A 23,550-nucleotide genomic window follows, 5' to 3' on the forward strand; every position below is an offset into this window, starting at 1 on the left:
GTTCTATGACAGTAGCACATGGAGTAAAGTCTGGAGGACTTTACATGATTTATGTATCAAATGTCTCTAAAAATGTCATCAATGCAACCGAGCATCCATTAGGAAAAGTTTGGACTCAAAAATGGGCCTTGTAAGAATTGTTGATGTGGCATAGCTTTCAAAAAGTGGGGATCGGTATTTTTTTTGCAAATAAGATCCAAACTTGTCGGAGGCTGGATATTTAGAATCTACTCTTCAAATGCTATCTATTGATATAGAGCATGCATGTATCGGACATTGCCTTCATGTAGATCTAGAAAAAGGTGATTTTAGATTACCGTAACGGTAACAAAACCTGGCTGATTGAAAAAAAATGGCATAACTTTCATAGAAGTCATCCAAACTTTTTGGACCTTGGCTCTTTAGAATCCATTTTTCAAGAACTTTCCAATGATAGGTCATATCATGGGGTTCTAAGCAATATTTAGAGGGGTCTACCGGGTTGCTTTCTTTTGTACAACTTTGATGATGTGGCGCTCTTAAAAGGCCCAAAAATGAGTTCAAAATTTTCCTAATGCGAATGTTTCTTTGTGGCATAGCCAGTTAGGACATATGTCCAAGAAGGGAATGGAAATCTTGTCTCGTTCTGGTTATTTGCCTGGCTTGTCATTTAATGATTTTGAATTCTGTGAACATTGTCTGTATGGTAAGCAAACACAACATCCACATAAGCATAGAAGCAGTAGAAGAGATACACAGTTGGCACTTTTTCATAGTGATTTGTGTGGACCTATGCCTAACCTATCTCTAGGGGGAGCTTCTTACTTTATGAAATTTATAGATGATTGCTCGAGGAAAGTATGGGTTTACTTTCTCAAGCCAAGGATGAAGCGTTTAGTGTTTTCAAAACATTTGTGACACTTGTGGAGAATCAGAGTGGCAAGAAGCTTAGATGCTTACGCACTGACAATGGTGGAGAGTATGTTTCAAAGTCCTTTCAGGAATTTTGTGAGTCAAAAGGTATAAAACGTGAACTTACTGCTCCTTACAATCCTCCTCAAAATGGTGTTGCTGAGAGGATGAATAGGACCATACAATAGAAGGTCAAAAGTATGTTGTCTAATGCACATCTGTCAAATGGGTTTTGGGCTGAAGTTGTATCAACAGATGTTCATCTTATAAATAGATCTCCTAGCAAGGTTTTTCAGAAGGATTCAGTTGGCAGAGATGGCATGGTCAGGCAAGGTGCCCTCATACAAGCATCTCAGAGTCTTTGGCTGTGAGGCATATACTCATGTTTCAAAGGAATTTAGGAACAAACTTGAGCCAAAGAGTAGAAAGTGCATCTTTCTAGGCTATGGTAATTCTGGTGAGATGCGGTACAAACTTTGGGATCCCGAATCCAGAAAGGTTATCTGCAGCAATGATGTTCACTTTAATGAAGCCAAATATCATTCTAAACCAGAGAGGGTTGAGGAGATTAGAAGAGTTGTCTTCCAAGAAGATGGACCTGCACATGCAAGACAAAATGTCAGGGCTCAAGAGGAGCAAGGACAGGATAGAGTGGAACCACAGGTTGTGGCTGAGCCTGAGCCACCTATTTTGTGTAAATCCTGATGTATCTTGCGACCTCCTGATCGGTTTGTTCCATCTATGAACTATGTCATGTTGACTGATTGCAATGAGCCTTCATGTTACAAGGAAGCAGTGCAAATGAAGGACTCCCGAAATTGGCAATTGGCCATGCAGTCAGAGATGACATCTCTGCATAAAAACCAGACATGGAAGCTAGTTAAATTACCACAGGGTAAAAAGGCTCTACCTTGTAAATGGGTTTACAGGTATAAGATCACCGCTCATGATAGTCAGCCAAAGTACAAAGCAAGGCTCATTGCCAAGGGCTTTAAGCAAGAACAAGGCATTGACTTTGATGAAGTCTTCTCTTCGGTGGTCAAGATGACTACATTGAGATGATTTCTTGCATTGGTTGCCATATTAGATTTGGTGTTGCACCAAATGGATGTCAAGACAACGTTCTTGCATGGTGATTTAGATGTGGAAATTTACATGCAGCAGCCAGAAGGGTTTGTTGAGAAAGGCAAGGAAGATTTGGTATGCCAGTTTTTAAAGAGTCTTTATGGCTTAAAACAATCACCGAGGGCATGGTACCATAAGTTCCACAAGTTTATGCTTTCTCAAGGCTACAAACGTAGTGAGTTCGATCACTGTCTATATACAAAGAAGGCTAAGGATGGCAGTTGGATGATCCTTATTTTGTATCTGGATGACATGTTAACTGCTGGTAAGCACTTGGAAGAAATTTCAGCTTTGAAGTCAAAGATGGCAAAATCCTTTGACATGAAAGACATGGGTGAGGCAAGTCATATACTTGGTATGCGCATTGAGAGAGACAGATCAAAGAAGTTGATTTGGTTATCTCAAACAGAGTATATTGACAAGGTTTTGCAACGTTTCAATATGGAGAAGGGAAAGGCATTGAGTGTTCCATTGCCACCATATGTGAAACTTAGCAAACAAGATTGTCCCGTGTCTGAGGAAGAACAGACTGAAATGGATAAGATTCCATATGCGTCTGTAGTGGGTAGTTTGATGTATGCAATGATTGCTACTCGCCCAGACATTGCATTTGCAGTGGGAGTAGTAAGTCGATACATGTGAAACCCAGGCAAGAAACATTGGGAGGCAGTGAAAGGAATATTGAGATACCTGAAAGCTACAAAGAGTATGCGTATATGCTATGGGAGTCAGGAGCTAAGTGTAAAGGGTTTTACAGACTCAGATTATGCAGGTGAACTAGACAACCGAAGGTCTACGTCAGGGTATGTCTTTACATTGGCCGGTGGAGCAGTATCATGGCGTTCTAGATTACAAGATTGCGTTACTCAGTCTACTACATAGGTTGGATATGTTGCAGCATCAGAGGCATGCAAAGAATCAATTTGGCTTAATCGACTAGTATCAGATTTGGGAATCAAAGAAGAGATGCCTGTGTTATATTGTGATAGTAGTCAGAGTGCTATACAATTGGCTCACAATCCAGTTTATCACTCAAAGACAAAGCATGTGGATGTGAAGTATCATTTCATCAGGGAAATGCTCGAGGATAAGAAAATTCAGCTTGTCAAAGTTCACACCACAGAAAATCCTGCTGATATACTTACAAAAGGACTTCCCTCAGAGAGCTTTGCGCATTTTTGCAAGCAATTAGGTGTAGGGTAGTACATCACTTCTCTACATCTCTTGTATATTAGCTTGTATAGTAGCTTCTCTCACACTTAAAGTACCACATTGGAATTTAAGTGGGAGGTTGTTGGGGTATAAAGCCCAATGTGGTCGCCCAGGTAAGTGGGCGGGCCGCCAGGTATGTACACATATTCTTTTGGTAAAACCTAATAAGAACTCACTATGCTCTACACATTACAACAGAGCGAGTTCACCATATCGTCGTGCTCTTCTTCTCGCACTCTCTCTCGCGTCGCACTTCCGCTCGTACTCCTTCAAACCCTTGAATTCCATGGGAATCCATTGCAATTTCAAAAGAATACTTTCAATTGTAGTTTGATCTCATAAATCATGCATTCCTATTTGCTTGAGGGACTTGCCTCCTCCTTTGGCACAATTTCTTTATGAGAGATCTCCTTGTTTTTCTTATTCCTCTCCTCACATGCCTTGTGACACATATTTTGTTGCTTAATAGTGCAATCTTCACATACAAAACATTTTGTAATCCTCAAATAAATCCAACTCTTATCAAGAATAATATTTCGTTTGATCTCATTTGGCATGGTGCATACAATTGGCTATTCTTCCGAGCAAGGAGCTCTTGAATATATCTTTTATAAAAATGGAAAGAGAAGGAGGGGTCTCTAACTTCTCTTTGAAAATTCCACGAATAACAATGTTCTTGGAATGTCACTCCCGTTCCTTCAACTCCTCTACATCCACATTCTCAACATTCTTTGTTTGAGCCATAGCTTGCATGAGAGAGGAATTAAGAACCATATTGTTACCACATACATCATCCTAAGACTTTTTGTACATATATTTTTCATGTCGCATACATCACGACTCATGGTGTCAATTTTCTCCTCTTTAAATATATGGTTATGCTCCACTTTGCTCATGTTCTCCTTCAAAGCATTCAAGAGCATTTACATTCCTTGACTTCCTCTTCAAGTTGTATTAAACCTATTGTTTAGTGTCCTCTTGAGATTCTCATTCTCAACCACACGAAACCTTAGGGTGCCATTCTCCATTGCAAGTGCTCGTAAGTCTTCACTTGCTTGTTCAATGTTCAATGATACCAAGTATGCCATGATCATGGTTTTCGATGTTGTTGGTTGAGTGATTGTGTTGCTATATATCTCCACACTTAAGAGATTTTGGATCATTTTCTATAATATTTGTGGACCTTGTTGAAGAACAAGAACCCTTGTGAGTGCCATATGACATTGCATGTAAAATAAGAGATGAGAGTCAACTTTCTTGAACCTGTTCACTTCAAAAATGCTACTGCAGAAGAGCCTTCTATAACTTTGAAATGTTTTGTTCTTACATCAATGCATAGAGCACATTGTGCTCTTCAATTGAGGCTATAGATCACCCAAGAAGTTCTAATCAAAAGAGTAGACTGCTATCTACTAGGTCAAAAACGGTTGCAATAGAGAGAGAGAGAGAGAGAGAGAGAGAGAGAGAGAGAGAGAGAGACCATGTTTATATAAGTTGTCTCCATTAGGTCTCCCCAATCTTAGAAAAATAAAAATCCTTTCAAAACATATAAAGTGCATAAGTGAAGGGTGAGTTTAGAAAATGAAGAGATTGATAAAGGTGGAAAGTCAAAAGACCTTGTGTGTCCATATAAAGAGGTGTTTCTCTTCTCCTTTATTTTCCCTTTAGCGTTTTCTTCTCTTTAAAATCTCTCTCTCTCTCTCTCTCTCTCTCAAAGTTGTATCTATCCTTCCCAACTAATACTGTGTGGCAAATCAACGTGCTTCATCATTGCCCGTGGTTATGTGCTTATAGACTAGCGCATCGTTTTTGTTGTTGTTGAGGGAATATTTGAATTAGGAATACATTTTAATTTTTTTGAAGCCATTAAGAATATCTATTGATTTTATCGTTATCCATGATCTTAACTACCTTCAATAATTAAATGTACTTGCAATCATCAAATAGATTGGAGAGTGGGATACTGGAGGAGAAGAGAGAGAGAGAGAGAGAGAGAGAGAGAGAGTAGAGAGAGGGAGCCCTCTCAAGAAGAGAAAGAGAGAGAGAGGGGGGATAGAGAGGGGAGAGAGAGACTGCGTCCTTGAGAGTAGCAAAGAGTCTCCCTCTCAAGCAGGGAGAGTATGAGAGAGAGAGAGAGAGAGAGAGAGAGAGAGAGACAGAGAGAGAGATCCTTGAGAGTAGAAGGAATGAAATGAAATGATATTTTAATGTCTTTAAAAGGAAGAAAATACTAGCACTAAAAAAATGGAGGAACTACTAGTACACTCTCTTCTTGTGAGAGCGATAAAATATTGAGGGGGGATGGGAAGCACTTGCTACCTATCCCCTCCCTTTTTCTTAGAGGACTGCTAAAAAAGTTAGTGGAAGAGGTTTTTTTGGTACCTAGCATATCCCCCCCCCCTCCCCACCCCCCATTTTTTTTGCATAGAGTGAGCTAGAGCTACACTAGATTTTGGAGCTTGTGAGGCACTGCAGGGGGATGCAGATGGACATGCTCTCTCTCTCTCTCTCTCTCTCTCTCTCTCTCTCCCCCCCCCCCCCACTGTATAAGGTATGCAACAACAACCCCTCCTTTTTTTCTTTTTTCTTTTTAACATTCCTCTCATAGACATACTAGTAGCCTTTTAAAGACGTAATATATCATTTCATTTCATTTCTTCTACTCTTTAAACACTCTTTTTATTACCCTTTACACTTCCCCCCCCCCCCCCCCCCCCCCCCCCCCCGCCCCCCCCTCTCTCTCTCTCTCTCTCTCTCTCCTTCTTGTACCTGCTTTTTTCCTCTCACACTCCCCCTCTTTCTCTATACTACTCTCTCTCAAACTGTGTCTATTTTCACTCTCTCTCTCTCTTCTTTCTCTCTCTTCTATCTCCTATATGAGTCTCCCTTGCTATTTTTTTTCATTTTATTCAAGTGAAACTTAAGGAAACATGACATAAGGTACTGTTATCACTCTCTTCCTCTCACTCTCCCATTCTCCTCCTCTCTCTATCTCTTCCTCTCCCTCTTATTCTCGTACACTCCTCCACTTCCTCTCCTCCACTCCTCCTTTCTCTTTCTCCCTCTTGCTCTTCTTCTCCTTTACTCCTTCTCTCCCTTTCTCCTCCTCTCTCTTTCTTCCTAAACCTCTTTATTCTTCTCCTCCACTCCTCGTCTCCCTCTCCTCCTCTCTCTTTCTCCCTCTCTTTATTTTATTCTTCTCTTTCATTCCTCCTCTCCCATTCTCCTTCTCTCTCTTTATCCCTCCATTTATTCTTCTCCTCCACTCCTCTCCCAGTCTCCTCCTCTCTCTTTCTCCCTCTCCTTATTCTTCTCCTCCACTCCTCCTCTCCCTCTCCTCCTTCTCCTATCAACTATTGCTATGCATTTTTCTCATGCATCGATGATCTCTATACAGGGTGTTGCATCTTCAAGCAATTTGTATATCATAGTTTTGAAGATGGTTTGAGGTTCTGTTGCTTCTTTTTCCAAGCACAAGACCATTATCCTTTTTAGCAAGGGCAAGGTGGTTGGAAAGGGATTGGTGATCCAAAGTTACCCCACAAGAAAATCCATGAAAAGGAACTTCCTTGAGGCATGGTTGGAGTGTTGGTTAGATTAGCATCTAGCCCCGATCTTCCCCTTTTGTATGTTCCTTCCATCGCTGACAAAATTACTACCTTGGGCGTAGCGATAAACTATATCATTGCATGGCCCATCAAGGATTTGGTAAGAAACCATGACTTTACCTTATTGCAACATCTTTGTTGAAAAATTTTCTTAGTGATAAACTCAATCCATTGCAGCATAAAGAGAATGTAGATAGCACTTCAGGGTCTCAAATGGCTACAAAATCCAAGGTCTTTATTTTTATTTGAAAATATATTGTTTTATGACTCCTTACATTTTAACGCAAAATGCGGTCATTCATGCAGGGTAGCAATGCGACTAAAGGTAAATCCAAAGAAGAAAATCCTATAGCCATGGAAAATAGCATGAGGACAACAAAAGTGCCAACTCGGTTGGGTACAAAACGTGCACAACAAGCCGAGAGAGAGACAAAAGATGACATGCAACAAAAGCAAACCAAGGTATTCAATTTGGATATTTGATTGAGGTAAGAATTACATCCCGTTTACATATCTTTTTTGTTAAGTTGAAGGGTAAAAAGAGGTAAGTCGTACAAGGAAGTGAATTTTTGAACCACGCAAGAAGAAGATACTAAAGTATGATGATCCCACTTGGGAGGAAGAAGCAGGTTTCAAAGAGGAAAGCCCAAAAACCCGAAAAAACCTATGAACAACTAGCATCTCAAAGTTTCTACAATGAGGCTGAGGAAGATTTACTCAGCAAGAGTAGACATGCCCAAAGCTTTATCTTTTGAGAGTTGAAAACTACCACCGATGACGACATCAATGGAGATTAATGCATAGATGATGAGGATTGTGATGAAGAGTATGGTCTCTTCACAATCACAGAGAAGTCCACTCTAAAGTGGCACCTACTCGATGAGACCACCCGTCGTTTAGAGGTACGTTACTCCATGTTTAGCCTTGTAAATAGTTTAGCTTGTTTTTTCTATCCACCTACAAGTATTGTCCGTCAGGAAGGTTTCAAGAAAAAAGTCTTCACCTCTTGTGCCACTCTGTCGATTGTTAGCACACCAAATAGTTCAACTAGTTCTGAACGATGATATTACCTACCATTGGGACCCTATATGGGCTAGCTTATATAATAAATTCGAGCATAGCTCCAAAATGCTAGCTGGATAGACTTAAGAGGAAAAATTCTTTACAAGTGGGATGGTAACCATCGTTTGATAGCATGGAATGAGGAGATTGAGCAAGATATTGAGAGTTTTCTAATGTGCTCTATGTTGTTTAGATGCTCTTTGCTAATCAAAATCTTTTGATTTTCCTCACAAAAATGATCCCAAGTACCATTGCTGTGTCGAAGCTTCTCTCCTCAACGTCACAAGTGAGAATGAAGGCAAAGTGCTCACTATTGTAGCGAGACTCAATAGGTAAGAAGCTCCATAAATGAAACTAGACCATGCACCACTAAATTGACATTACGCTATGTTTACTCATCACACAATGTGTTAACACTCTCTCTACTCATCAATGCTAGAATGAATGACAAAGCATATGTACGCACTTTGTACATAGACATGTTGCATGGTTAGAGCAATGGGAACATCTAGCATGGGCACACTACTACAAGGACTGCAGGAGGAGGTTCTAGGATGGCTACACACAGATTTGAAGGCAAAGAGCAATAAATGTGGTGGCTTGCATCTACATTGGTATAACATGCCACTCCTCTCACAAATCTTGTATCTAGTGAGATGGACATTCTTTGAGAATTTTGTTGAATGGGTCGGAAATTAGGACACTCTTCACCTTTTTATGAGAACGTCCATGTCTTTTTGACAACCAAATACACAAAGGCATTTCAAGGTGTGTTGAGCCAACAAGAAGAGCTCACGGTAGAAGAGTTCACAAATGAGTATCGTGAAGCATTCTATAGTGCCTACAAGAAGAGCCAAAAGAACACACAAAGGGAAGTCGCCATAGTAGATCCCTCATTAGGAGATGAGTGGTGCAGGTAAGTTTTGGTTTATTGCTCTTACAACAACTAATGAGCCAAAGTAAACCACATTGTCGTGATATGTTCTATGCCATATCCATTCTAGGTTGGTGAAGGGTGTAGATCAGAGCAAAAAGAAAAACTAGTTCAATAAGGACTAACTGTACAACCTTGCAAGCACGGACCTTCTAGTCGACCATCACAATAGTGTGGGGAGTGCTCTTTTGAGTGAAAATCCCATGTAGACATATCCAACAATGAAAAATTCCTTGAGTGAATCCAATTGTCTATCTTTATGTATTAGCCTTGGAGGCATAATGAAAAAAGGACTCTTTGCTTTGAAGGTGATAAAACCCTCTTTTGAGGGTGATATATGTTACCATATACATGTGCTAGTGATGTGTGTGAACACACATAGGACTAGTAGGGAAATTTTTCCCCTCATTAGGAGGTTTTTTTCCCGGTGCATTGTATATACGCCCATCATTCTAGGTCTATCTATTTTTCCATTACACACTAAGTAATACACTCTTTGATTTATTCCTTGAGCTCCCTTTGTCTTCTCCAAGGTGTGTGTGTTTTCCTGCAACCCTAATTTCAACAATTGGTATCAAAGCAGATTGCTGTTGGGTATTCAAGCCCGAGTTTAGTGGCATCTACCTATGGGAACACCGCTTATAGCATGCATATGAACCTTTAGTTACCTTTTGAGCTTGCATGGAAAGTATTGCCATATATTGTTAGTTTTGTTTTTACAAACTCAAAAACTAAGCATAGCATGTAGTGATTTTCTCCTTGTAGTATCGACTCTCTCTCTCTCTCTCTCTCTCTCTCTCTCTCTCTCTCTCTCTCTCTCTCTCTCTCTCTCTCATTCTCTCCATCCTCCATGCCATGGCTGCAAGGCACCATCCTCCATAGGCTTTGAGCCTACACCTGGTATCAGAGCGAGGTGGTTTTGCTTGGCATTGGTATCAGCTCGGTTCACCAACGCAGGAGCAGTTGCTTAGAGAGGAGAGAGGAGGTTGAACAACCTGAACAGATCTGAGCATAATCACCCTCAATAGGGTCTCCCTACCTTTTTGGTGAGCTCTTGACTCTTGAGCGCCTCCAAATTCAGCCTCTTCAGCCTACTGCGAGCCAGAATACCCTCCACGCTGTCGTTTTTGCGCCGTCTCTGCATTACAGAGGTCATTTTATTTTGTTTATTTCACATTTTATTCCAGTGGCCACCCAATTTGGTCTTGCGTCCTTATGCAAGCGGGTATTCACACCCTTGACAAGGTGTAAGTCAACCCGTCCGTGCTCGGCTCAGTAGTACATTGGCTCGTAAATAATGTGAAGGCATTTTTCAAACTCAGGGCGAGTCAATTGCAGTGATTTAGGAACTTTCTGCAGTAGCTTAATCATGCATGCAAAGACAGTTGAAGACGAAGACAATCAAAAGTTAGGCTGACAATAACCAATAACATAAGTTTTTTATCAGGCTTCTGAAAGGCTTCAACATGGCATCAAAAATCAATAAACTTAATGGATCCGGCTTCCACACCTGGAAAAATTAAAGTAAAGGGATATCTGATGCGCAAGAATTTGTGGAGCGTCGTCAAGCCGCTATCAACCAACGAAGCAGGCACATTCGCTGCAGTTACCAAAGCGTTATCTGCCGAGCAACAACGAAAGCAAGCATTCGGTATTATTCTGACATCTCTTGAAGATGATTTTATTCATTATCTGGATGACATGCAATCTACAAATACTGCTTGGATGGAACTAGAGAAAGTGTCTGGTCCTAAAGCCAAATACTCCAAAAAATGGACCTACATTCTCTTTCAATGCGTGATGATGGAAATATTGTAGCTTTAGCTAACAGACTAAAAATCATCTGCACTCAACAAATTTATGTTGAAGCTCTTGTCCTAGATGAAGATCTTATGGCCGTTTTTTTGAATAGCCTACCTGCAAAATTTTGTCAAAGTTTAACTATTTTAAAGGAGAAGGATCCTCTGCCTTGTTTGGATGGTATTGTTAACTCATTACAGGAAGAAGAGAAATGAGTACCACAAATTAGCTCTCTTGTATCGACTGCATATGTAGCTCATGGTTGCACTTCAACGAGGCCTGCAACTTCAACCAGGCCTACTACCAACACTAGACCTTGTGCGATATGTGGATGCAGCAATCATCAAACCAAGGATTCTTTCAACAAAAATCCTTGCATCCACTGTCGAAAGACCAATCATTCTTCGGATAAATGCTCTATGAAGAATAATCGACAGATCAACATGGTTGAAGGTGATGAAGATGGTGAAGCACCAATGCTTCTCGTAGAAAGTGATGTCCGGTAGTATTCAGTTTGTCTTTATGTTTCCTTTATGTCAGTCATTTGTCAATAAAATGTACGGGTTATAGACACTGCCACAAAATATAAAGTGGTAAGAGTTGTTTGGTCGAGTTCTGGTATGTCTCACACTGATAGTTGTTTGACGGAAGTGCACACACACACCTATGTTACTGTCAAAGGGGGGACTTCTACTCATAGTTTCAGGTGATTGGACTCTTCCATGGTCTATATCAAGTCCATAGTCAGTGGTTTGCGCTTGAGGGAGGGGTTGTTGGGTATTCAAGCTCGGGTTCAATGGAATCTGCCTATGGAAACACCACTTATAGCATGCAGATGAACCTTTAGTTACATTGTGAGTTTGCATGGCAAGTATTGCCATATATAGTAAGTTTTGTTTTTACAAAATAAAAAATTAAGCATAACGTGTAGTGATTTTCTCCTTGCAATATCAACTCTGTGTGTGTGTTTGTGTGTGTGTGTGTGTGTTTTGTTCTCTACATCCTACACGCCATGGTTGCAAGGCACCATCCTCCATAGGCTTTGAGCCTACAATTGCGTCCTCCCGAGATTATTCGCTAGCAACTCCAGCACACATGCATTCTCACTTTCTTCGATTTTTGTGAGCTTTGGTGAGCATCAATAGGTCACAAAATAATTCGAGCAAACTTATAAAGATTGGTCTGCTTAGAATTTTTCATTTGGACTTACTTTGGCCTCCGTTTCCCACTACAGGCAGTACTACACAATCTGTTTCGTCATTTTGTGCAGAATTTTTGTCAGTGCCATTTTTTGCATAACAGGTCTCTTACAGTCTTCTACAAATTGTTCTATATAGCACTTGTCGTTCCCACTTTGTTTCTCCTCTTTTTGGGAAATTTTCAAATCAAGTGCAACATTTGCCATGGCTGATAACAACATAGATGTGTTCAAGATGTTTGCCAAGGAAAGATTGGATGGGGACAATTACCCTATGTGGGCTTATAGATACAACATGTCCCTCTCAAAGGGTGTTTGGAATATTGTGCAGGGAATTGATGTATGTCCTAATTTTGAGGATGTAGGTATGTTGAGGATGTTACAGTTTGACAGGATTGCTGTTGCGAGAGCTCTTTTGCCTACGGTTGATGAGCAAGCTTATTGGGATGTAAAAGATGCATAGGCTCATGCATTGATTGCGTTGTCTATGAAGCGCAATGTTACTCCTCACATTTGTTTAGTTAAATATGCAAAACATGCTTGGGATATTCTGGTTGGTCTTTATGCAAGTCACAATGAGACTAAAACCGCATTGCTACATAAAGAGCTCGAGTCGAAGATTATGCATGAGGAAGATGAGATGGACACTTTCCTTGCTGGTGTCAAGGATATCAATGTGCACCTTATTTTTGCTGGTGAAGTCATTTTTGATAGTTCCCTTGTGCAGACTTTTCTTGATGTTGTGCCAGATTCTTATCAGATTTTTGCTAGTACTTGGAGGCTTATGACCCAAGAAAATCCTGAAGCTGTCAAGTTTGATGCATTAAGCACATTTCTATTGCAAGAGTCACTTTCTAAAAAAAAGGGCTAAACATCGTGCAACTGAACATGCTTTTATTGCTGCTCAAAGAAAAGGTGGTATTAGCAATGTAACCACTTCTCATGGTTCTTCTGCGAGTGGAAAATCTTCAGTTTCTAATGCTTCTACTGGCAGCACTTCGTCTAGGAATTCTGGTGATAAGGGCAAAAAGAAGATGCGTTGCCATTATTGTAAAGATAATGTTCACTTAATCAAGAAGTGCCCAAAATTAAAGGTAAAAGAGGCTAAGAATAAAGAGGTTGGATCAACTACATGGTCCAATACAAGTGCAGCTATTGTAGAGTCTTCTGTTAAAGGAGATTGTGGCACTGATGTAGATGTAGAGAGTGGGATTCTAGTGTAGAGTGTACTTATGATCCTGTTGTCCAGGATGCATACATGTCAGCTGCTGTAGATTGTTGCGGGAGCAACTCACACCACCTATAAAGTGTATGCAACACTACCTAGATCAACATAATGTCAATCGAGGACACGGATGATATGATAGGCACACGGAGGCAATCTCTTTAGCTTGTTAGGCTGAGACCATCCCACACATACAACACTCTGGAAGGCTAACTAAACCACAATCAAGAATCTCACTGCTCTCAACTACACCACCCAACCCACATACATACAAACGGAAGGAAACTCACCAAACCATACCAGAATCATACAAAACTTAAGGAACACCATCCCCTCACTAAGATAAACATGTCCCAAAGCCTCTACACTCAAAACCCTCACTCTAGACCCATTTGCAAAAAACGCGTATGAAGACAGAGCAAAATTTTGGAAGTGCCTAAAACTAAAATCTATGAGTACCTATGTGTAGTTTATGTCACCACGATTCTAAACCAAAAAACAGACATTGTTTGATGCACTTACGACCAAAAATATCTTGTAGATGGGCTAACATGCGTGCTCTATTTTGTGAGGAATGCTTGGCATTGTTGCATAGCTCTAGCCGAGCCTATCGCAATGGTGCAGTTGAATCCAATGCGACGAGCAAGCAAGAAGTAGCACCAGAATGAATCTCACGCTCTCTCTCTTTCTCTCTCTCACACACTTGACGGCAGCTCTCAGCTTTGATTATGATCCAATTCTCTTTACAAAATGACCTAGGTACCTTATATACTAAGGCTACCATAGGTTAAACCTAAAACAAAGCTCAATGGGTCAAATGACTTTATATTTATAATCTGGAAGTTCCATTGTATGCTAGCTTCTACAACTAGAATAGCTACTCGCTACAAATTATGTTTTTAACCATAATCCACATCATCTCATAACTCTCAAGACATAAGACTTTGGTATGTAAATTGAGTTATGTTATACTGTTGACCCATGGGTCAACACTCCCCCCCTTTGAATTCATGTCGTCCGTGACATGACCTGACTGTCAATGTTGGTGTGGTCTTTGTTGTCATTTTTTCTTTCGTTTGTGTCACTGCTTGTACATTTGTCAAACCACAACAAGAACTATGATCCATGAAAACCATAATTGGAAAACTTTATGTCCTTCACATCCAAGCCCCGAGCTGCAACATCTGTTGGTGTCATTATAGGGCTATTGCCAGAGCTAAATTCAGAAAGAACCCGATTTTGTTTAGCTTGACTTTTATCACCATGGATAGATAAAGATGAAAATCCGTCCATTCAAAGTTGTCTAGTAACTTGATCACAACCTCTTTTTGTTTCCATAAATAAGATCACTTTACTTCCATCCATCGCACACTCCAGTAAATCTGCCAATTTTGAGTATTTCTCATTTTCAACTTCTACAATCTGTAGAATTGAATGATTGGATTTTAGATCTTGTGAACCAATGAAAACTGTTGAGATGTCGAGCTCTACACCTTGAGCTGGCATCCACTACGGGTCTTGGCCGCTTACGGCATTTACTCACTGGCGCGTTAGGTGACTGACACGGAGGATCTCTGCCAGTGATTCTACAGCTGGACTACACTTATAGTGCCAGCCTAGTACGCTTCTAGCGAGTTCACACTTAGTGACCACATGTACATATGTGCTACTTTTCAGCTTTAGCACTTAGTCACTTTGTACTCTCTTTTCTGTGAAGAAGAAGAAGAAGCTTTCCATCTCTGTGTGCTTTGTGCTTGTCTTGTGTAGCTCTCTTGCATCCTCATTCTTTACATGGTATCAGAGCCTGGTGCAGGCAAGAGAGGCTAAGAGAGCAAGAGCATCACAATCCCTTCGTTCGCAATCCATGACTTTTTAGGGGTTTTTCGCACAAGTTTCTGAACAGGTCTCCAAAGTGCAGTATACAGAGATTTATTGTACAAGTACAGTGGTTGTATGTACGCTTGATTGTGGACACTCGTTGAGTGTAGAGAGCGTTACAGGTACCACGATACCAGGTTCAGCAGATTTGCAGGTTTTTGCAGATTGCAGCTATTTTGTCTTAGTGCTTCAAGATGTCTGACGGTTTCAGTCAGATTGTTACTGAGAAGCTTGAGAAAAATAACTACCCTGCATGGAAGTTCAGAATAACAAATTTCCTAAAAGGAAAAGGTTATTGGGACTATGTAGAAGGAGACAATGAAAAGGAACCAGAGATTCCCGAGGCAAATGCTACAGCAGAACAAAGGAAAGCTTTGAGAGACTGGCAACAAGGCCAGAGCAAAGTGATGTATTGGCTTTCTATGAGCATCACAGATGGCATGATGGGCTATCTACAGGATGCTGAAACCCCCGCCATTGCATGGAGAAACTTAGGCAGAGTGTTCGAGGTGAACACCAAGGCCAGGAAGCTTCAACTAAAGTTGGAGCTAAATCAGGTTAAGAGGAACAACCTCTCAATCAATGATTATGCCTTGAAGATCAAGAGTATCATTGAGCCTCTTGGATCTATTAAAGTCTCAGTGGAAGACGATGACATTGTCCGTGCATGCTTGGATGGTCTAGGAGATGAGTATGTACATTTTAGGTTTTCCATGAATACAAGAGACGACATCCCCGTGTTCCAAGATTTGATTTCTATGCTTATTCTTGAGGAGAAGAACCTTGACACATCTTCTTCTCATGGCAGAAATAATTCTGAACAGGCCTTCTATTCTAACTCCAACAGAGGTAGAGGTAGAGGTCGTGGTCGAGGCCCAAGGGGTTGCAGGGGCCAATTTCTGGAAGGTCAATCAAATCAAAACAATACAGGTGGCAGGGAAAACCAGTCTCAAGTTAGGGGGAGTCAAAGAGTTCGTGGTGAAGGATCAAGCAGGCAACAACATACTCCAGATAGCAGAGAATGTTGGACTTGTGGTGAAAGAGGTCACATGTCACGTGACTGTCCAAAGGGAAAAGCAAGTGGAAAGAGAGAACACGGCAACTATGCATCTACTAACAGAGATGCAGATGACAACAAAATAGAGTGCATGTTTGTTATGCAGCATGTAATGAATACAATGACTGCAGAGAATTCCACCCAAGATGATGTTTGGTATGTGGATTCAGGTGCCTCTAATCACATGACGTCTCGTGGAGAGTGGTTTAGAGATATGCGCAAACCAGATGTGTCAGGCTATGTCCAGACAGGAGATGACACAGCTCACCCCATTGCTCATGTAGGGGACATACCTCTAAATACGAAGAGTGGGAAATCAAAATACTTAGCAGATGTACTTCATGTCCCAAACATTACAAAGAATCTTGTTTCTGTTGGACAAATGTTTGAGTAGGGTTTGCAGGTTCGCTTCAATCCAAATGGTTGTTATGTAGAAGATATCCAGAATGGCTGTAAACTGATCACAGAGGGCAAATGTGTGGGCAGAATGTTTACGCTGAATGTAGACATGCCTGAGGTAAAAGCTGCATTATTTGCACAGGGCACAGGTGTTGTGGCTGATGTTGACATTTGGCACAAATGCATTGGCCATGTCAATGAGCAGAGATTGCGCAGCATGCAATCAAAACAGATTGTAAAAGGTTTGCCCAAATTCAAGGTGGATGGTATGCATAAAGTGTGTGCAGCATGCCAGTTTGGAAAACAGTCAAAGGGCTCATTTCCACATGAGCGCAATGTATGTAAAAAGCCACTTGAGGTGGTGCACACAGATGTTTGGGGTCCAACCGATACTGCAAGTATACATGGTTGCAGGTATTATGTCTCTTTCATTGATGACCATACAAGGAAAGTATGGGTCTACTTCATGCGTAACAAAAGTGAAGTGTTTGGTCACTTTCAAGACTTCAAAGTCATGATTGAGAAGGAGACAGATATGAAAATCAAGACATTGAGGTCAGATGGAGGGGGAGAGTACTTCTCCAATGATTTTTCAGATTTTTTGCGAATGCATGGTATACGCAGGCAGTTTACATGCAGATATACTCCACAACAGAATGGGGTCGCAGAAAGAAAAAACAGGCACATTGCAGAGGTTTCACGTGCATTGATGAATGAGAAGAACATGCCTCATCATTTCTGGGCTGAAGCCGTAAATACAGCTGTGTACATTATGAACAGGACACCTACAACTGCGGTGCATGATGTAACACATGAGGAAAAGTTTACAGGTACAAAGCCTGATTTGGCACACTTGAAAGTGTTTGGCTGCATAGCTTATGTGCATGTACCATATGATTTGCGTAGGAAATTGGATCCTAAAGTAGAGAAATGTATTCTTGTGGGATATTCCCTTGAACAAAAGGGGTACAGGCGCTACAATCCTACTACACGAGAATTACGAGTAAGCAGAGATGTAGTCTTTGATGAGATGAGTAGTTGGTACAGCAATGCACATGGCACTATTGGGGTGATGTAAAAGATGATGTGGTTGTACAAAATGTGAGGCCACAGTCACGGGTTTTGAGTGGACCACAAGAGTCCTCTTCTCGTGGCTCTGTTGAGAAACCATGGAATGGTAGACTACGTACGCAGGTTACTCCACCAACAGGTACAGGGAATGTATCATGAAAGGGAAAGGAAAAGGTTGATGAACCTCCCTTTATGGCTGATGCATCATCAGGTTTTTCACATGTAGACATGGATTCAGATGGTTCTGAACAAAGTCTTGATGAGGAATTTGGAATTCCGGCTGTCAGGACACCTGGTGTAAGGAAAGTACAAGAAGATGCTAGAGGGCAAAGGAGTGATCCAGGACCGCGCAGATCTAATAGAGTCAGAAATCCAGTTCAAAAATTGACTTATGATGGGTATCTAGCGCATCACCAAGCCTACATGGCTAAGGTGATACAGGATGTGGAGCCCACATGTTTTGAGGATGTAGTTGGAAATGTGCATTGGGATGATGCAATGAATGAAGAGATGGCTGCATTGGAAGCAAACGACACATGGGAGTTGGTGCCATTGCCAAGTGGCAAGAAAGCTATTGGCTGTAAATGGGTGTATAAAACCAAGCATAAGGCTGATGGTAACATTGAGCGTCACAAGGCAAGGCTGGTCGCAAAGGGTTATGCACAGACGTATGGCATAGACTATGAGGAGACCTTTGCTCCAGTGGCAAAGATGACGACTGTGAGAGCTGTCATAGCAGTGGCTGCATCTAGAGGATGGATTATGCATCAAATGGATGTAAAGAATGCCTTCTTGAATGGTGAGTTGCAAGAGGAAGTGTATATGGATCAGCCACCTGGTTATGTCGATCCAGGTTACCCAGATTATGTATGCAGACTTCTCAAAGCTTTGTATGGTTTGAAGCAGGGCTCTAGAGCATGGTATGACAGGATTGCCAAGTATCTTGTCAGTATTGGTTTTAGGAGAGCTCATGCTGATCATTCACTCTATGTACGTGAGAGTGATGTGGGGATTGTGGTCATTACCATATATGTAGATGACCTTATTATTGTTGGTGACAATGCTATGGAGATTGACCATGTGAAGGGTCTTCTCAAACAGGAGTTTGAAATGAAAGATTTAGGCGAGTTGCGCTACTTTCCTGGCATTGAGGTGATCAGGACTCCAGAGGGTGTATGGCTATCACAGAGACAGTATGCTTTGGACATGTTGTCAAAGTATGGTATGGCTGATTGTAAGCCAATTTCTATTCCCTTGGATGTGAATGCAAAGCTGAGTGCAGAGAAGGGTGATGTTGTTGAGGATGTCAACATGTACAGGAAGATTGTGGGTAGTCTAATCTACTTGACTATCACGAGGCCATACTTGAGCTACACAGTAGGCTTGGAGAGTCAGTTCATGTAACTTCCGAGGAAGCCACATTTGGATGGAGTACGACGCACACTTCGGTATGTGCAAGGGACTCTTGACTACGCATTGTTCTATGCAGCAGATGCACCATTAGCATTGTATGGGTATACAGATGCAGATTGGGCAGGTAGCATTGTTGATAGGAGATCTACGAGTGGCTTCATGTTCTCTTTTGGGAGTGCTGCTGTTACTTGGAGCAGCAAAAAGAACCCTACTGTTGCTTTATCGAGCACAGAGGCCAAGTACAGAGGTGCAGCAGTTGCGGCGTGCGAGGTAGCTTGGCTACGCACATTACTTGAGGACTTGGGAGTGCAGGTGGACCAACAGATTTTCATCCATTGTGACAACCTCAGCAGCATGCAGTGGGCTAGAAACCCAGTGTTCCATGCCAGGACCAAACACATAGAGGTCCATTACCACTACGTTTGAGAGTGAGTGTTGGCGGGCAACATCGACTTGGTCTACGTCAGCATAGAGGAGCAAATAGTGGATATCTTTACCAAGGCCCTCGGAGCTGAGAAGCTTCGACGTTTCCGGACTATGCTTGGACTCTGCGACATGCAGAGCTCGAGGGGGAGTGTTGAGATGTCGAGCTCTATACCTTGAGCTAGCATCCAGTACGGGTCTTGGCCGCTTACAGCATTTACTCACTGGCGCGTTAGGTGACCGATACGGAGGATCTCTGCCAGTGATTCTACAGCTGGACTACACTTATAGTGCCAGCCTAGTACGCTTCTAGCGAGTTCACACTTAGTGACCGCATGTACATATGTGCTACTTTTCAGCTTTAGCACTTAGTCATTTTGTACTCTCTTTTCTGTGAAGAAGAAGAAGAATCTTTCCATCTCTGTGTGCTTTGTGCTTGTCTTGTGTAGCTCTCTTGCATCCTCATTCTTTACAAAAACTTTGTAAGGATTCTATAGAAATTGTTGGCTAAACCTTCAATTTCTTTAGGCCAAGCTGCACTCCAATACAAAGTCTGTCTGTCAGGCCAAATCTGGGAGATAATTTTTTTGATTTGAGGTTCAAAACCCATGTCCAAAATTCAATCCGCCTCATCAAGGACAAAATATGTAACCCGGCAAAGGTTGTCTTGTCTACCATTTAGCATATCAATCACACGGTCGGGTGTGACTATGACTATCTCCGCACCTTTTTGAAGATCCCTTATCTGTGGTCCCTTTGGTGCACCTCCGTAAACACATGTACTCTTTATCTTTGATGAAGCCCCGAACTTTGTTGTTTCTTGTTGTATTTGGACGGCCAACTCTCTAGTGGGTGCTAAGCTGAGAAAAATTGGACCATCACCTAGTGACAATGTTGGTTGGGCATTGACATGAACAATGGCTGGTAATAGGTAGGCAAGTGTTTTCCTTGACCTGGTCACTGCAAGCCCAATAAGGTCCCTTCCTTTCAAAGCCATTGGCTAGCCCTGTGCTTGAATTTCTGTTGGTGCTAAGGATACCTCCAAGAACATAAGAGATCCTCTGATTACTTCTGTGTCTGCTCTTCTTCATTGGGGACTTCTTTGTTCCTGCATCGAGGTGATCAAAGTCCCATTTGCCACTGTTAGCTTTTGTGTGCTGTGTAAATCATCATACTACTTCTACTTATGGATACATGACTTAATGAAAGCCCGACAAACCCAAATTAATTTCCCAAGTTAGTAACTTGCTTCAAAAGGGCCTTATCCAATATCATTCGTGATAGATGACCATTTATGAGCCATCATTGTCCATCTAGTGGCAAAACTCATATACATGATGTACAAGGTATGCAAATGGCTATCATGGCTTCATATTTGAAAAATTGCATTTTTGGCTAGAGGTTGGACTTTCATCCCCTTTTTTTTTGTGCACCCTTAGCTCGTATTTGCTATTCATAGCCCACTGAAAAAGTTTGGCTTGATTTGGACCTGTATTTGTAAGCTAACTTTTTGGATTTGAGTCTTGGAAATGACTGATGGGCATCTCTGGCATCTTCTAAGTACCAAACACATGTAGAACAAACGATGATGACCAACACTTGGCTTAACCCTTGGTTGATCTTGCAGACATTGATCACGATAGATGACTGAATTGTCAATTTGCCCCCTTTTTTGTCAATACTGTTAGTCCCTTTTGTTTGTTAGGCTTCATTGAGTCACATACAAGATATAAGATTTACAATATAAAGATCTACTTCTTGTATACGACCTTATAGTCATGTGAAGTGTCAAATAGGAAACTTTACACTTGATGGATGCTTTCATTGAGTCGCATCATCAACTTTCTTTGTCTTCTGGCATTATATCCTTGTGCACATGGCTTTTGAGACATTCGTTGTGAAGTTTCATCATTTTCCCGCACCTTCTTCTCTTTGTACTGCTTAGGAAGCGCTTCAGTCTCTTCTTCATATGGATTATGGATTTTTCCCTTGTTTTTCTCAAGAAAATCTCAAAAAAACAACTAAATAAAACCAAATTGAACTCAACAAAAAGCAAAATCATTCAAATAGAATTCTAAGTACTATGCACACTATACACATGTCCCTAGGGGCTCATATATGACTTTTGTCCTCGTACTTCTCTAGTAACGCTATTATGAGGCCATATACTCTGAATTCTGTCAAAATTATCACAATCAAACGCAAAAATTTAATGAAGCTCACAAAACATTGCCCTCTAATATTCATAATATTAGGTCCACATTTAGAATGCCACCCCCCCTCCTATTTGGAGTCCTCATCGATTTGGCAGGGTATCGTCAAGGGTATGTGCTATGCTTGGGCAATCAAAAATTATGCCTCTGTAGGCCTTGTAATGTAGCCCTATTATGCATACACAATAAATGCATGGAAAAATGCATGGATGTGGGTATAAGAAATTTTCTTATTGGCATTTGCTGGCGAGGCTTCCTATTCTAAGCAATGTGATGGTCTTTGAAGCTCTTGTGCCATTTAGTTGATTAAAGGTTGTAGAGAGATTTGGACTTCCTCTTTGGTTGCCGCTGGTTATTGTTCTTCCGAGATTTTCCTGCGCATTCACTTCATCTCCTAATTTGTAAGCTTTGTGCAGCATGCAGTGGTGGAGTGAGCCACTTGATCTCTTCTAACTATACTGTAATAGTAGGAGGAATTGAAAGAATTCAAGCGGTGGTGTAGTGACAATAGTTTTATTGGTTTCCTTTGGACCCATTTCTTTGTGATTACTGGTTGTTTCATTGATGCTGCTCGTTTGGGAACCCATACTTTTCTCTGCTTTGTTTGTGTTTGAAGAGACTTCTTTGGGATCCACCTTGTCTTTGTGTGAGTCTTCAACGGTCTTTTCTTCAACCCTTGTATGCTTGGTTGGTGACGAGATTCAAACATTGGGAGTTGGTAGTTTAACCATTTTGGAATCCAAATAAGCTCCTGACCTCTTTGTGCTTGAACCAACTTCTTTAGAAACCATATCTAATTTCCAAAAGCTTGCGACTTTGTGATTTTCTTAGCCGTTCTTTCATATATCGATTGTTTTCCTTTTGGTGTTGGATCTTGTGATTTTTCATCACAGATCTTCTTCTTCTTGATCCATACTTGCTTTTGACTGAGCTAGCTCTTTGGTATCCAAATTTGTCGAACTTTTTGGCTTTGACTTGTTGTTCTTTGCTTTTGGTCTTCCATGGTTGTTACGAAAGCTGCTAATGTTCCTGGTAGGGGATGTCATACAAATCATCACTATTGCTAATGTCCTCAACAAGATAGAAATATGGCACTTTATCTTTGTGGTTTGGCTGGTTATGGAAAGCTAATGTTTGTTTGCTCTTGGATTGCAATTTTTGGGAGGACTTTTCTAGCCAATTTATTAGCGCTTTGTTAGCTCGTTGACATGGTCGTCTTCTTCTTGACTGAGTCTTTTCTTCTTGTATAGGAGCCACATATGAGGATGCTTGTTGCGGTTGCATCATCATTGGGATTTTGGAATCCATTTTTGATGCACTTTATTCTTATAAAGGTGAAATTGGTTCCTGGGTCTTTGATTTTGACAATCATAAAACCGTGCATTAGTTAAAGTGTCATACATGTCACTTGTTGGGTTGTTTGGATTTCCATTGTTGGTATCTTCTTGAAGCCCCAAGAGTTCTAAGAAATAGAACTCGTCTTTTGATTTTCCGCACTCCTCTCTTTGCTCTTCATCTTGGGAACCTGTTGATGCGTGGTTCTCTGTGTTTTCCTAGATCACACTCACTGCAAAGTAAGGAAAAACATCATAGCCATCTTTATCACAAAACTTTGTTGTTGGACAATCTTGAATAGTGCACACATCTAGAGTATTCAAGATGTGTTCCCATTCTAGTGGCTCTAATTCTTCTTCAGGAAATGGTTCTAAGGTATAGTCCTTACCTTCAATCGCCTTCTCCTAGATACACTCTTCTCATTTCAAGCTACCACACTGCGAAGCTCCACACATCCACAGTTCTTTAGGCTTACCCAACCATGCTGGAAGTTTTGATTCTACTATTGTAGCAAAATCAAACTCTTCAATCGATGTTCTCCTCACATCCCTGTAGCTATGGTCTTTCAAGTTTATCCTTGTTGTGGTTTCCATATGTCTCAGTTAAATATGGTTATAATCACAATATTGGACCATTTTCAATTGTCACATGAATGGTCTTCCTAGAATGATGCCATAGTTGTTCTTCTTGCCAAAATCAACAATAG

The 23,550-nt window shown here is 41.1% G+C and overlaps 1 pseudogene; it reads right to left on the minus strand.

Moving 5' to 3' along the window:
- Nucleotides 1-14,171: 14,171 nt before the first annotated feature.
- Nucleotides 14,172-20,317, minus strand: LOC147464307 (DEAD-box ATP-dependent RNA helicase 20-like; annotated as a pseudogene).
- Between the last annotated feature and the right edge of the window lie 3,233 nt (nucleotides 20,318-23,550).

Source organism: Adiantum capillus-veneris, chromosome 1, assembly GCF_014529385.1.
Source record: "Adiantum capillus-veneris isolate H3 chromosome 1, ASM1452938v2, whole genome shotgun sequence".
Lineage (NCBI taxonomy): Eukaryota > Viridiplantae > Streptophyta > Polypodiopsida > Polypodiales > Pteridaceae > Adiantum > Adiantum capillus-veneris.